Source organism: Musca autumnalis, unplaced genomic scaffold (genome assembly GCF_047663935.1).
Source record: "Musca autumnalis isolate F117 unplaced genomic scaffold, ASM4766393v1 scaffold_1, whole genome shotgun sequence".
NCBI lineage: Eukaryota > Metazoa > Arthropoda > Insecta > Diptera > Muscidae > Musca > Musca autumnalis.
In genome coordinates this window covers 3799333-3813934 of record NW_027411644.1, presented here as the reverse complement: position 1 = coordinate 3813934, position 14602 = coordinate 3799333, and the positions used below count along the sequence as shown (strand labels likewise).

At 34.5% G+C, this 14602-nt stretch overlaps 1 protein-coding gene across 4 annotated transcripts in view; it reads right to left on the bottom strand.

Moving 5' to 3' along the window:
• Positions 1-14602, bottom strand: part of LOC141389082 (organic cation transporter protein) — an 83631-nt gene that overhangs the window by 50403 nt on the left and 18626 nt on the right. Inside the window, exon 1 of one of the 4 annotated variants that reach the window (XM_073960154.1) lies at positions 9859-10234. The exons of the other annotated variants lie outside the window; for them this stretch is intronic. The gene's annotated coding sequence lies outside the window, so the exon portion shown is untranslated. Of the gene's footprint in view, positions 1-9858; positions 10235-14602 lie in introns of those variants that run through there. 4 annotated transcript variants of the gene reach the window in all.

Genomic DNA, 14602 nt, shown 5'->3' with positions numbered 1-14602 from the left:
TATTCGTTCCCCAAAAAAGTGATTTTTTTTAAAGTTAACTAAATTATTTTTTTTTATATGTTTTGGAGGTTTTTTAATGTATTGTGGCGAATTGCAGAATAAATCGTACATTTTCTGAGACATCGTACATTTTCTATAGACAAACCAAAAATTAGCTGCAGGTTCGCGCAGGTTTGCGAGATATGCGACTTTTTCATGAAATCATAGGAAATTCATATACTTATATTTTTGAAAATTTGATAGAAGAACCGGCATTAGACGTTAATGTTGGTTTCGTTTATCCCAAAATGGGTTCATTAATACTAAGAAATGTTGCTTTTAATAGTTTTATGGCTATTCTTGCGAATTTCATTCACATTTTATAGAAAAAATGGTCAAATTTGAGCAGTTTTCTCAGGACATCGTTAAGTACCTAAAACAAAGCATAGTTGCACCAAATGCTTTTAGGTGATACACTCATTTGCAGAACCGTGTAATAAGATAAACATATCCTCAGTCAAAATGTTAAATTTGAAAAATTTATGTTATATCAATGACACTATACTAAAAATAAAAAATCTCAAAAAAATCATTTACTAACGTATGTGGATGCTTGGGGGAGGGGTCAAAGCAAGGATCTATGCTCTGAATTGTTTTTTAGAATATATTCTATTCAATGAAGACAAATTTTAAAGTAAACCAAACTCGGTTGGCAATAATTACCTAACACCATTTTAATATCCCAAATGGGGTCCCCCCTCATATCGGGGCTATAGCAAAACGAGAAGATATGTTGCTTATATTTTGCAAAAGGGTTTTCTACCTACGGAGAACATAAAATACCAAAATGCAAACAAATAGATTGGTAAATGTGCTTGGAATCTTTAAAAGATGTTATATTGGCCGGTACCGCTCAATGGGGGCTATACCTATACGCCAACCGATATTGACAATATTTTTTTACATATGTTCTCCATCCACTGAAACCCCAATATACGTAATACGTAAAAACGGTCACCACCGATATGTGGGGGCTATAGGAAACCGCAGGCGTATGTGGCCCATATTTATCCACATACGACCCTCAACTATAAGAAACATTTTTGGAAAATTTTAGTAACCTACGCTCTTTTTTTTCGATTGCTTGAGTGGAGTATTCCCCCATTGGCTCAACTTCATTTATTACCCTCTATTACAGAGAGTAATGTTTTTCAAAACGAACTGACAGTGTTGCAAAATTTTACTGATCGCTGCCAATATCATGATTTCATCCCGGCGAAGGGAATTATCAATTGGCTTCTCAGTTTTTGAAATGATGCCTTTTTAGCGAAAAACCGAACTCTTTAAGTGTCTAGTATTCTCATATGAATGAGAATCACACTCACTTTTCGGCTTTTCCAAAGAAACACCAAAATCAAAAATATTTTGCAACATGTCAGCACGTATCAACTAAGAATTCTTCGAATTCTGTGAGTTGAAAAGAACACCAACACAGTTGCCTGTGAGGTTGTTTATTGGATTTTTTTTTGTTTTTAACAAAGCTCCAATCCGCCCGTGCCTCGGCTGTTTTTTGTTTGTTTTGTTTATTGTTGAAGTTCAATCTCATTTTCGATTGCTTGAGTGGCTAAAAAGGCATCATTTCAAAAACTGAGAAGCCACAAAATTTAGATTTTGTATGCAAATATCTTTAGAACTGTTACAGATACAATCTCTAAATTTTAAATATGTAATGGAATTTGATGTAGAAATAAATTTACTAAATGATTTTCAAATCGGTTCAGATTTCGATATAGCTCCCATTTACATGTATTTTCGGGCGACTTCTTTATTTCATGCACCAAACACGCTATGTATGTCAAATTTCATTGACATTTGGAATGTGTGACGGAATTTGTTCTAGAAAAAATGTGCCAAATTATATCGAAATCGGTTCAGATATGAATATAGCTCCCATATATATTTTCGCCCGTATCCTGTATTTAATGCACCAGACACGCTATATACAGATGTGCAATTTCGCTGAATTTTGGAATGTGTTAAGGAATTTGGTCTAGACATAAATGTGCCAAATTATATAGAAATCGGTTCAGATTTGAATATAGCTCCCATATATGCTTTCGGCCGATTTCCTGTATTTGATGCATTAAACACGCTATATATGTCCAATTTCGCTGAATTTTGAAATGTGTGACGGAATTTAGTCTAGACATAAATTTGCCAAATTATATCCAAATCGGTTCAGATTTGAATATAGCTCCCATATATATTTTTGGCCGATTTCCTGTATTTGACGGACCAAACACGCTATATATGTACAATTTCGCTGAATTTTGAAATGTGTGACGGAATTTAGTCTAGACATAAATGTGCCAAATTATATCGAAATCGGTTCAGATTTGAATAATATGTATATGACGTGGAAAAAATAAGTCCCCTGTACATAAAAAAGAAGTTAAAACTATCCTCAAACTTAAGGTTTTCAACCCTGATTCTATTCTTAAATTAATTCAGTCAGGTAGATCTAACGCCAATCTGTAGAAATAAAGAGAAATTAATAGTGTAAGATTATAAGGCTTTAGGTGGAGTGTTACCCACTGAAACATACAAAAATACCATAGTAGCTCCATGACAGCCATGAACGGGCTCTCCTATATTTATACGTTAAAATATAAAAAAGTTAATATAATTATAGCATTACACTATATTTTATCTTAGTCGGGGTAGCGAAGCGAACTGGGTTTAGCTAGTTTAGTATAAAATTTAGTAATATTCATTTTATGTTTATTAGCTTACATTTTGGTTTTTATGTATATATTTACTTGTTAAATTGAATGACAGATGAGTTGTTGACTGAATCTCGAATCGATTAAAAACTATAAACACAAAAATCCAATTTAAATTTTCATCCTAAAGTACAAAAACATGTTTTTCCTCACAAACCCTTCTTCATTGGCATCACCAGAGAAGAGTTTAGTTGTAAATTAACCCATAGCGATTATTTGATAAAGGCTTAATGCTGCAATCAATTTGTCACTTCTTTTACTTTTGTGATTTTAAAGGAAATGTAAATGATTACTCTATCTAATATACTTGACGCTTCAACGTGACGCTGTTACCAGCCTATAAACAACACCTTAAAAATAGTCATAAAACATTTATTACGATGTGTGCCTCTCCGATAGGCGAACATAAAAGTTAAGCGCATTCATTTATTCGCCATAAAAGTTACAAAGTCAAGATGCTGTTAGCCAACAAAAGAGATCCAGCTATGCGATTTTCAATGTTAGTAGGCTATAACAGTGCTTGTAGGCCATAAATAACGAACAGAGAATAATTGAATTGAATTTGTGGTAATGGCTTTCGTCGATTACAAAAACAAAATATTTCATTACCATAAAACAGGGAAGTTCATTAAATGTTTTGAAGTGAATTTTACATCGAGAATGAAATTGGAAGTTTTGTGTCACAATTTTGTTGCGGGTAAAATCGGTAAAACCAATGGTAATTATCTATTTACGTAAGGACTATTTATATTACTATTTAATGATCGCAATGAGCTGAGATAGAAACATCATTGAAAAATGTTAAGTTATAATAGAATATGTATCGTTTCTCTGATACACCAAAAACTATTTGAATACTAGATATTCCTTTATCTGCTCTACTTTGTTTTGAATGTATGTACAAACTACTGAACAATAAATACTCGTCCTAACTTTTGTAAAGTGATTTCAATGTGTTTCCACACAGCTTGGTGTGTAGTAGCCTAATTCAGTCCAACTAAATCAAACTCTAAAACGATAGGATAAAAATTATTCCGACAATAATCCTTGTGTTTGTTCACTCATAATCCCATTTCACTTTAACTTTCTGTTGTGAATGTCATTCACTTGTGGGAATTTGCGAAGTCACAACAGTCTCAAACCAAATCGAAATGTTACTCTTGCCACCACATTTCCATGTGATTTTTCATTTTCATAAAATGCCGGCGGTAAGACTCCATTTGTTTACATTGAACAGTGGTGGCAGGCAAAATCAGAATGAAAAGCAGTAAAAAAATAATGCCAAATGAGCCCTAATCTTATGGAATAACTCAAAGCTTTCGAAACATGGCCTCGAGTGTGGCCAAAAATGTGGATGCTCATAACCATTCCACAGCCCACATTCTGCTGAACCTTGTTTTGTACTTAGTGGAGACGCATGTAATGCGTGTGACAATTACATGGTGTAAACACTAGAGGTTAAGTGGAAGCAGGGGGGAGGGCAAATGGGTGGCATAAAATCACAGCTGTCTTTAAAGAGAAACAACAAGGAAGTTATAATTCTTTGATAAGCAAACAGGAAAATCCCAACTTCTCTGCTACCAAGGGCTTATAAGAATAATGGTACAACAACAGCAACAACAACTGCTACTACATCATCTGTGACAGCAAAAACATTGAGGAAAAAGACAACAGACAACATGTTGCCAGTGTCCTTGAGGCAAATTATCATTAGGAGAATTTTTTATGGGATAACAACAACATCAAGAGCTACAAAAACAACAGAACTGAAATGAAGTGAAAGATGGTTGACAAAAACAATGAAAAAACAACAACAACAACGTATGAAAGATACAACTATGAAATCATAAGGTCGATAATGCAAAGCCCTACAATGTAAATGTTTGAATTCGAATCGAAAAGTACAAAGGAATTCGTATAAATCGTAGTGAAAAAAAGGTAGAAATTAATTAAAAAAAATATAGCATTAAAAAAACACTGTCATACCTAATAAATACTGTCTGTAATACCTACCTAAATTGTTCAACAAAATCAAAGCGATTATAAAGATCTAACCGGAACCTTTTGAAATAAATACTAAAAAATCCCTATTGTATTGGATAATACTAGGTTATCCTAGCTCCTAAAATTTTATTTATTTCAAAAAGTTTCGGCTAGATCTTTATATTCGCTATATAGGGTATATACACTTTGATACGACCAAAACTGTACCTCATCGAAATAACGGTTTTAGACCCCAAGTATGTTTGGACGAAATTCGTTTCAGACAATTTGGAGTCGATTTAGCAATGTCCGTCCGTCTCTCTGTCTGACTGGCTGGCTGGTGCGCACGATAACTCTCGAACCAAATTTTGGGAATTGTAATATTTTGTCCAAACTAAGTTTAAGTTCGAAGATGGGCGATATCGGTCCACTCCTTCGGGTACCACCCTAATAACTCTCGAAGGAAGCAATCGATTTGGTCCAAACTTTGCACATCGTATTATTCCTTCCAAATCTAGATCCAGTTCGAATATGGACTATATCGGTCCACTCCTTCGGGTACCTCCCACACAAAATTCGGATAAAGTGAAGTTTAAGTGCTCCTCTCGGACCGTTTTGATTTTTTTCAGTAGGTTGTCCTTGCGACTCCCTTTACGTCGGTGCAATTTTTTTCTTGGGCACGTCCATACTGCCTGAGATATTGACCTGAAAGTTCCAAGAAACCCAGACGGTCCCAAGTAAAATGGAAAATCCACAAGATAACTCTCGCAGGTAGTTTCTGATTGGCCCAATCTTTCCACATCATATTACATCATCCATTCATGTATCAGGTTGGATTATCGGTATAGTCGATATTCCTTAGGGTACCTCCCACACAAAATTTGGGAAAGGTACAGTTTGAGGACTTTTGTCGGATCTATTTGAAATTTTTTACAGATGGTTGTTTTCACCGTCCCTATTACAACTGAACAATTTTTTTCTAGAGTAACTCCATAGTAATGGCCCAAAAGCTACAAAACCCTGCCTCCACATATTAAAATGGATAGTGTGTAGGATAACTCTCAACATTTTCAAAAATTTCTTCTAAACATAGTTTAATAATAATTTAATATTTCGTGTTCTGTCTGAATCAGAACTTTACCACTAAAATTATTGGTAAATGTCAATGATTTGGTAAAGCCCCACATTATCCCACCTACAGATTCCACGTATTTTGAAGCAAACTCATGATAAAAAAAAATAATATATTTATACCCTCAGCATTTATGCTAACGAGGGTATATACACTATCATACGGTCAAAATGTGCCTCATCAAAATAATGGTTTTAGACCCCAAGTATGTTTGGACGAAATGTGTTTCAGACAATTTGGAGTCGATTGAGCAATGTCCGTCCGCCTGTCTGTCTGGCTGGAGCGCACGATAACTCTCGAACGGATAAACCGATACGGTTCAAATTTTGGCTTTCGTAATATTTTACCCAAACTTAGTTTAAGTTCGAAGATGGCCTATATCGGTCCACTCCTTCCGGTACCTCCCCCACAAAAGTTCGAAAATGTTGGGAAAATTTGCGCGCACGATAACTCTTGAAGGGTGTAACCGATTTGGTCCATACTTTGCCCAACGTGAAACGTGTACCAGACTTAAATAAGGTTTCAATATGGACTCAATCGGTCCACTCCTTCGTGTACCTCCCACACAAAATTTCGGAAAAGTTCAGATTAGGGCCATCTCCCGAATCGCTTTGATTTTTGTTTCAGCAACTTGAATTCACTGCCCTCCATACGACGGTACAAGTTTCATCCGGGGCAAGTCCATACTTCCTGAGATAATAGCCTGAAAGTTGCAAAAAACCCCTATGACACCGTGTGAGGTGGTTGGAGCGCAAGATAACTCTCGAACGGATCTGTCGATTGGGTCCAAAATTTGGCCTTAGTAATATTTTGTCCAAACATAGTTTAAGTTTGAAGATAAGCCATATCGGTCCACTCCTTCAGGTACCTCCGACACAAAAGTTAAAAAATGTTCCGAAAAATTGTTCGTACGGTAACTCTTGAAGGGAGTAGCCGAATTGGTCTATACTTTACACATCCTAATATATCTACCAGATATAGATCAGGTTCAAATATGGACTATATTTAACCACTCCATCCGGTACCTCCCACACAAAATTTCGGATAAGTTCACTTTAAGACCTGATATCGAATCACTTTGATTTTTGTTGAAGCAACTTGCATTCGCTGCCTCAATTACGATGGTAAAAGTTTTTTTAGGCGCAAGTCCATACTTCTTGAGCAAACAGTCCGAAGAGTGTAAAAACTCCCTATGGCACCATATGTTGTGGCTGGAGATCCACTTCCATAACGGTCAATGTCGATCCATTCCTTTTAGTATCTCCTCCGCAAAACTTTTGATCTTTAATCCTAATCAACATGTTTGTCGGTTCAAATGCCCAACATTTTTAAAACGCCCTAAATACATAAGTATTTTGGGAAAAATTGTTTCAATATACACAGGCTGAGGGTATATCTCTGTCGGCAAATCCGACTGATACTTTTTTACTTGTTTTTATACTGCATAATTATTGTGTTTGGTTCTCTTTTTGGTCATAGGCTGAGGGTATATTTCGGTCAGCACAGCTGACTTATACTTTCTTACTGTTTTTTTAGACTGTTTTGGCGCCTCAATTAGCCTAATAGCCTGTTTATGTTATAGCTTTTTGTAGGGTTAAGGATTTATTTGACTATATAAGCAATTAAAGTGACATATGAAACCCAGTGGGTTTATTAAATCCGGTTATATTCCAAAAGATTTTGAATTTAGTTGCAAATTTGTGCGGATTCATATACTATTGCGGAGCGCTTTTTAAATAAAACGTGGTCAAAGTTCACATTTTTAGGGTTTCACGATTTTGCTGAAAAACCGCAAGTCCTATCAATATGGATCTAAAGAAAATGTTGTAGTTGTGAAAATTCTCTGTTCTTTATTATATTTTTGTAGGTTTTACCATTTTTGAGATATAGAAGTTGAAATTGGAACAATGTCAACTTAAACTTGTATATCTCAAAAATGATACAACCTAGGACAAAGTTACAAAAGCCAGTCTTGTAGAAAATTTTCACAGCTATAAGATTTTCTATAGTCCGATTTCGATAAGACTTGCCGTTTTCAAGCAAATCGTGAAAACCTAACAAAAACCCCAAAAAAGTGGCCAGAACTTCTATAGCTCAAAAATGGTAAAACCTACGAAAATATCATAAAGGCCAATCTTGTAGAGCATTTTCACAGCTACAATATTTTCCTAGAATCCGCAAAAACTTCCTAGGTGTAAGCTCCTTTCATTTAAAGTTGGTTCAAGAGCACCGTGAATGTTCATATTATTTCAAATATTACACAGACACACAAAAGCCAATTTTTATTGACAATAGTCGGGCACATTATAAAAATTGTAATCAGCCGAAAGCTCTGTAACACCTTCTATTTACATAGCTGAAGTACCCAGAAAATCTGAATGTGTGACTAGGTTCCTGTAAGTGCTTGCTTGATCTGCTGGATCATGAACTACTCAATAAATCTTTCACGCCGATCAAGTCTTAGCGGCCTGTATTCATTAATCAAAAGCTAACAATCTTATTTGTGTTTATTAGAAACACCTCTATAAATATGTTTTCAATTCATACAATCTCTTTATTAATGTACATACATACGGTACGTTCATATTTATGTAATTTCATCACATATAACATCCTTTGTTGTACTGCAGCAGACAATGGCAAACAAATTACCAAATCTGGAATCCTTCGTCTAGTCTTGTAGGGTATTTCAAATCATAACAACAGCAAAATAATGTGAACCACGCACACACACACAGTTTGAAGAAGAACAAGCTGAAGCATCCATCGGCTTTTGTAGTCTTATGGGAAATAACAACAGAAACAACAGAGTTTTATATTTTATTTCTTTATTTCTCTTTGTTAGCTTAAGTGTGCGTCTGTGTGCGTTTGTGTGTTTGTGAATGGGAGGATTTTAACAAGCACACATCCTTGATGAACCTGGAATACTATGTGCAAAGTGGAGTGAATGGGGGAAAGGGGTTGATATTTACATTGCTACTGCCTTGGGGATTGTTTGTTTGTTTGTACTTTTTGCAATGATTGCAAATCGAGTCGAGTCGATTCGTTCAAATGTAATGCGAAAGTAATGCGAATAGTTTGTGAGGAAGTTCGTTTATTTTGAAGGAAGAACAAGTTATGTTTTACGATTTTAATCACAACAGTTCCGATTGTGTCGGAATGTATATTCTGTTCACCTATGTGTGTGTGTGTATTTGTGTGTATTATAATGCGCCATTAACAGCAGAGTCAACGTGTAGTATTTGTTTGTAGATTGCTGGCATTTTAGCCACTGCACTTGCTAAACTAGGAATTACTTTCAATGATTGGAGCGGGGGTGTGTAAGGAGGAAATATAAAATGCATGCATGCATTTAACACAGAGGATGCGTATTCATCTTTATGGGTATCACAATAAGTAATATTGGAACTTGGGTTGGTTGGTATAAATATTTTGAAATTGAATATTGCTCATACGTCACAATAGCTAATTATAGTTACTCGCAATATGTATTGCAAATACTACGTCGTTTTCTATATAAATAAAATCGAAAACATTATTTACAACAAAAAATAACTACATTTGGCTAGGAGGGAAAACACGTCATTGTTGTCACACAGCAAGAAATGACAATAACGACTGCTACCTAGAATATAAAACATTTAAAGAACAACATAGGTTCCCTTTCTTGGAGATATGTACATATTTACTCTTCTTTGTCAAGTATATTTTCAAGTCTGTCCATCTCTTGTGGGTGGGGAGGGAATGCTGATGGTCGAGCCACAACAATTTGATGTTATTTAATTTTTCACAATTCATTTTTTTGGGAAGCTATTTTTTATTAAATGTTTATCACAGTCTACCGTCCATCGTCTAAGTCGTTCAACGGCAACGACAAAGACGACATCAATGTTTGTCTATGCTGTGGAATCGTTGTCGGGCGGAAAACACACAAAAGAACAAAACGAAATATAATGTGAAGAAAATACTCGTGTATATTACCGGAATTTTTCTATAATTTGTAGCGCGTCAATTTAATAATTTTCCTTTTTGTTGTTGCTGTTGTTTTTCTTCTAGCCAAAGATATGCGTTTGCCGTCTATTTAATATTTGTTGTTGTATTTCTTTTTTATTTATTTTATTCGTTTTTCAACAATAAAAAATATTTGCCCGTATTTGTTTGGCGTCTTGTCTTGCCAGTCGATTTTTGTTTCTTTCACTATTTTATTTATTATTGATAATATAATTATTTGTTTTTATTTTGGCTGTTCCAATGATGTTCGCACATTTGAGTCCCGAGAGATACTGAAAACTCAGATATTTTGCAAAGTATATTTATGCGTTGCTCTGTGGCTGCAAAGCAGAATGTGAACGTCGCCGTTGTGCGAAGCTTAAGCTCATGGAGCAAACAATCATCTCACAACTCACAGGCATGTTTGGTAGATGTACATCATCGGCAACAGCATCGCCAGCATCGGTACTGCCATCATCATCATCATCAGCAACGTCCCAATCCAAAACACCTTTTTCTTTGGCGCTATTCGGTGGGCCATATTTCAACCTGTTATGCTGTACGTTTTGGCCAACGAAAGGTGATTAGGATGGATGCCATACATGCTGTGCTGACTGACTGTGTGTTATGGCAGCTGTTTCGTGGCCTTTGTTCGCTATGAGATTCTCTTACTTTGGATTCACTTTTACTTTTGCCTTTCGTTACTTGTTGTTCACATTTGTGAGGTTTTTCACGGCAAAAAAAAGAGCACAGAAGAACCTCTTAAATTCTGTTTGCTCATACAGAAAGTGGCAAAAAAGATTTCCTGAATACGCTAAGAACAGTTTCTTAGTTTTAAAAAATAAACAGCATTTTCGTTGGTTTTGGGATTTTTCCGTTTAAATTTTTATGCGTTTGTGGGATAGGTATCATAAATAGTGGGCCACTAACTGACCTAACCAATACAATCTACACAGAATAAAATTCCTTTAGATAGTTTCGTGCCAAACAACCATTTTGGTTAGACATCGATTTGAGCTTTTGAGTCATTTTATCTGGAAATATGGACTTGTCTCCGGATATTTTCCGTTATAATAAGGGCCGTTAGGAAATTTTTGAAATTTCATGTGTGAGTTGCCCAAAGGAATGGACCAATATAGTTAAACCTGAGCTATGTCTGGAAAAAATATAACGAGCCTAGTTGGCCTAATGGCTGTGGACTTTAAAAATACCACCCGAATATCGTGAGGAGAAAATTCTTCTTGTAGAAAACGCCCATATTTTATTCCATTTGGTTAAAAAAGTTTCCGCACCAAAAGAAAAATGTAAGACCCGTTTTGCGTTAAAAAAAAAATAATTAAAGTTAACCACATTCTGACACCGCTGCATGATAGAAGACCAAAGAGGAAAAACACGTGCCTCGCCGTGATTATCAAAGACGAGACGCACGATGGATTCTTTTAGATTAAAATTCAAATTTTTGAAAAACTAAACACACAATTTGTAATAAAGTTAAACGGTTTAAGTTTAAAAATATCGTCATGCAACTTATAAAACAAAACATAATAATTAAATAATATTTAAACACAAAATAAATTATTATGAAAATAATATTAATAATAATAATAATAACAACAACAACAATAATAATAATAATAACAACAATAATAATAATAATAATAATAATAACAACAACAACAATAATAATAATAACAAATCATACCGGTCAATCATCTGGAATATTTTCATAGCTACAACATTTTCTTTAGCCTCATTTCGATAGGACTTACGGTTTCCAAGCAAAATCGCGAAAACCTAAAATAAACCTAAAAATGTTGACAAGGCCGCGATTTGTTTAAAAATCCCTCCAGCAATTTGTTCTTGTTTTTGGATTTTTTTATCTATGAACATTGCTGTTTCAAAATCCATGAAAAGCGTTTTTCATTCAAAGTTAGTTAAGGTGCACCCTGCATGACATTGTTTTATAGGGGGCCTATACATTCAGTATATTATCCCAATTTGAAAATGGTAAAACCTACGAAAATGTCATCGAGGTCAATCTTGTAGAGAATTTTCACTGCTACAAAATTTGCTTTAATCCTATTCCGATAGGTATTGTGGTTTCCAAGCAAAATCGTGAAAACCTAAAAAGCCTTAAAAATATGAAATTTGATCGCGATTTATTTGAAAATCCCTCCAGCCATTGTTTTTTTTTTTTTTTTTTTTTTTTATTTTTCTCATGTATGGACATTGTAGTTTCAGAAACCGCAAAAACTTCCCAGGTGTAAGCACCTTTCATTTAAATTTAGTTAAGGCGCACCGCACAGTGTCGAGCATTGTACGTATTATTGATTATTTTCAATATGATATATTTATTTTATTAGAACGATATAATTCTAAATAGTAACATATTTACAATTGGTTGAAATTTCAAAAATATGCAAAAATCGATGTCTAGTAATAAAATATAGATGAATACATATGAATACATGAATGTTTTTGGTACGGAATAGACATGTGTTTTTGCGATATAGAAAAAGTGTCAACATATTTTTTAATATTTTGTCATGCCCACCAACCAGTGTAGTGCTCTGATATTTGCAAAAATGGTAAAAAAAAGTTATAACCCTAGTAGATATTCAGGCATACCGTCTAACTGTAACGTGTCTACGAAGAGATTTACACAATTTCAAAGTTGTGTCAATAAATTGAATCCAAATACCCTTTGCAAGATTGTTCGCTACAAATGGCATAATTGTAGCTTAATATCTTATTATTTAAAATTTAATTAGCCTGTGGGTCATTAAAAAATATACGTGACGATTAACCAGATGTTATAACTTTGCCAAGCCACATTTTAATACAAACATTTTTGTTTTGCTTTCATTTTCTTATTTCAAATACTAAACCGGTAAAATGTTTGCTTTTCAACTAAAAATATGGTTTCAAAACACCAGTCACATTATCAGACATAACAATATAAATAAATATTCACACGGCAATAGCCAACAAACACAGTTATTACAAGGTAAATAAGGGCAAACTGGCAGACAGATAGACGTCTAATGATAAATTGAAAATCCTCTGCACCGTACTCGTTTAGGGCACAATTAATTATATGAGATGTTGTCACTGCAATGTGTCACCCCCTTCGATAATCACATTGATGCTGATAATAGTTTTAATTTTATAATTACTTCCTATCTTAAACTCGAGAAAATTGTTTTAGTTGCTAATGCTAGTTTTAGCAAAACCCGTTTTTAATTCAAATAGTTTGAAGATCTCTTTGAAACAAAGAAATCACCCGAAGGCTTTTTTAAAAGAAAGAAAAATCAATTTTGATAAATGACATTGCACGTGTACATGGAGTCATGAACATTTAATCATTAAAATTGTTGCAACAAGTCAACAACATTTCAAATCTTTATAATTCATAACTACCATACATATTTGTTGAGTTCAATTTTTTACAATTTGTTACTGGTTTACAATTTGTTTTGTTAGTGTTAGTGGTAGTAGTTTGGCACACAAAATAATTTAAAATCGCCTTTTTTCAAACTTTATACGTATTTGTTCTTCTGTATCAGAAGATTTGATCATCAATATTTGTCATTGGCCGTTTTGACAAGTTGATGGTGGCTCAGAACACTGAGACGCCGGCAACTTTGTGACCTGTTTGTCGGAGACCCAGGTTCGAGTCCCAGCCTGGCTCAGCATGATACAGAAGGACAAACACATATAAAGGTGGAAAAAAGCTACCATAGTATTTGTAATAAAGTGTTAAAATAGGGTTGTCAGCCAAGTTGAACTATAGGAAATGTTTGGAAAATAACATTCGAATATGGCTGCTGATCAGACTTAACGTGAAACGTAGCATAATGATTTAATGTGTGGGACTTCGGTGAACTCCTACTTTTTCAATGCATCTCTTAGGTTATAACAGCTCAACTCGAAAGAGAATTAATTCAAATATCACTATAAAATGATCTTCGCCATAATAAGGCAACAATAAAATAATTTCAGCATGAGTCAGGCAGGGAATCGAACCTGGTTCTCCGACAACCAGAAGACACGGTCGCCGGCGTCTCAGCGTTCTGAGCCACCATCAACTTGTCACAGCTTCCGATGACAAATATAGTGATCAATTCTTCATAGGTCATAACAGCTCAACTCGAAAGATACATTTTTGTTATTGTTTTATGTTAATAGAGATTAAAAACAAATTTATTTAGAATTGTGTCCTGTTCAGGTTTTCGTAGTCTGAGTATAGCAAATTTTGCTGATGCCGGAGTCGTGAAAAGAAGCTCGACTGCGACTCCAGGCAAAATTCTTCTTCTTCAAATTTTATCAAAAGAAATTTTATTTTATTTTCATATGGTAGAGAGATGAACATTCATAAATTTTGGGAATTATTCATAAATTTATAAGAAAACTATGAGAAAACATGTAATCAAAGCCTTTATTATAATTATTTTTTGGTCCAATTTCTGCAAACAAATGTAAAGTTCCATGACAATATACTTATAGTTGCCCTTTTTCGTTCGTAGTCAAGCTGAACCGCCCAGCAAAAAAATTGCCTCCAAAGAGGCAGTTAAACGATATGTTCAAGTGATCTGAAAGTGCATCAAATTATGCATTTTCACTCATGATTTTTACAAGAGCGTGACTACTGAAAGAGGCACTCCATTGCACTGCATTTTATCTGACCCTTTGGCATTGCATTTAAACTGACCCTGTGGCACTGCATTTTAACTGA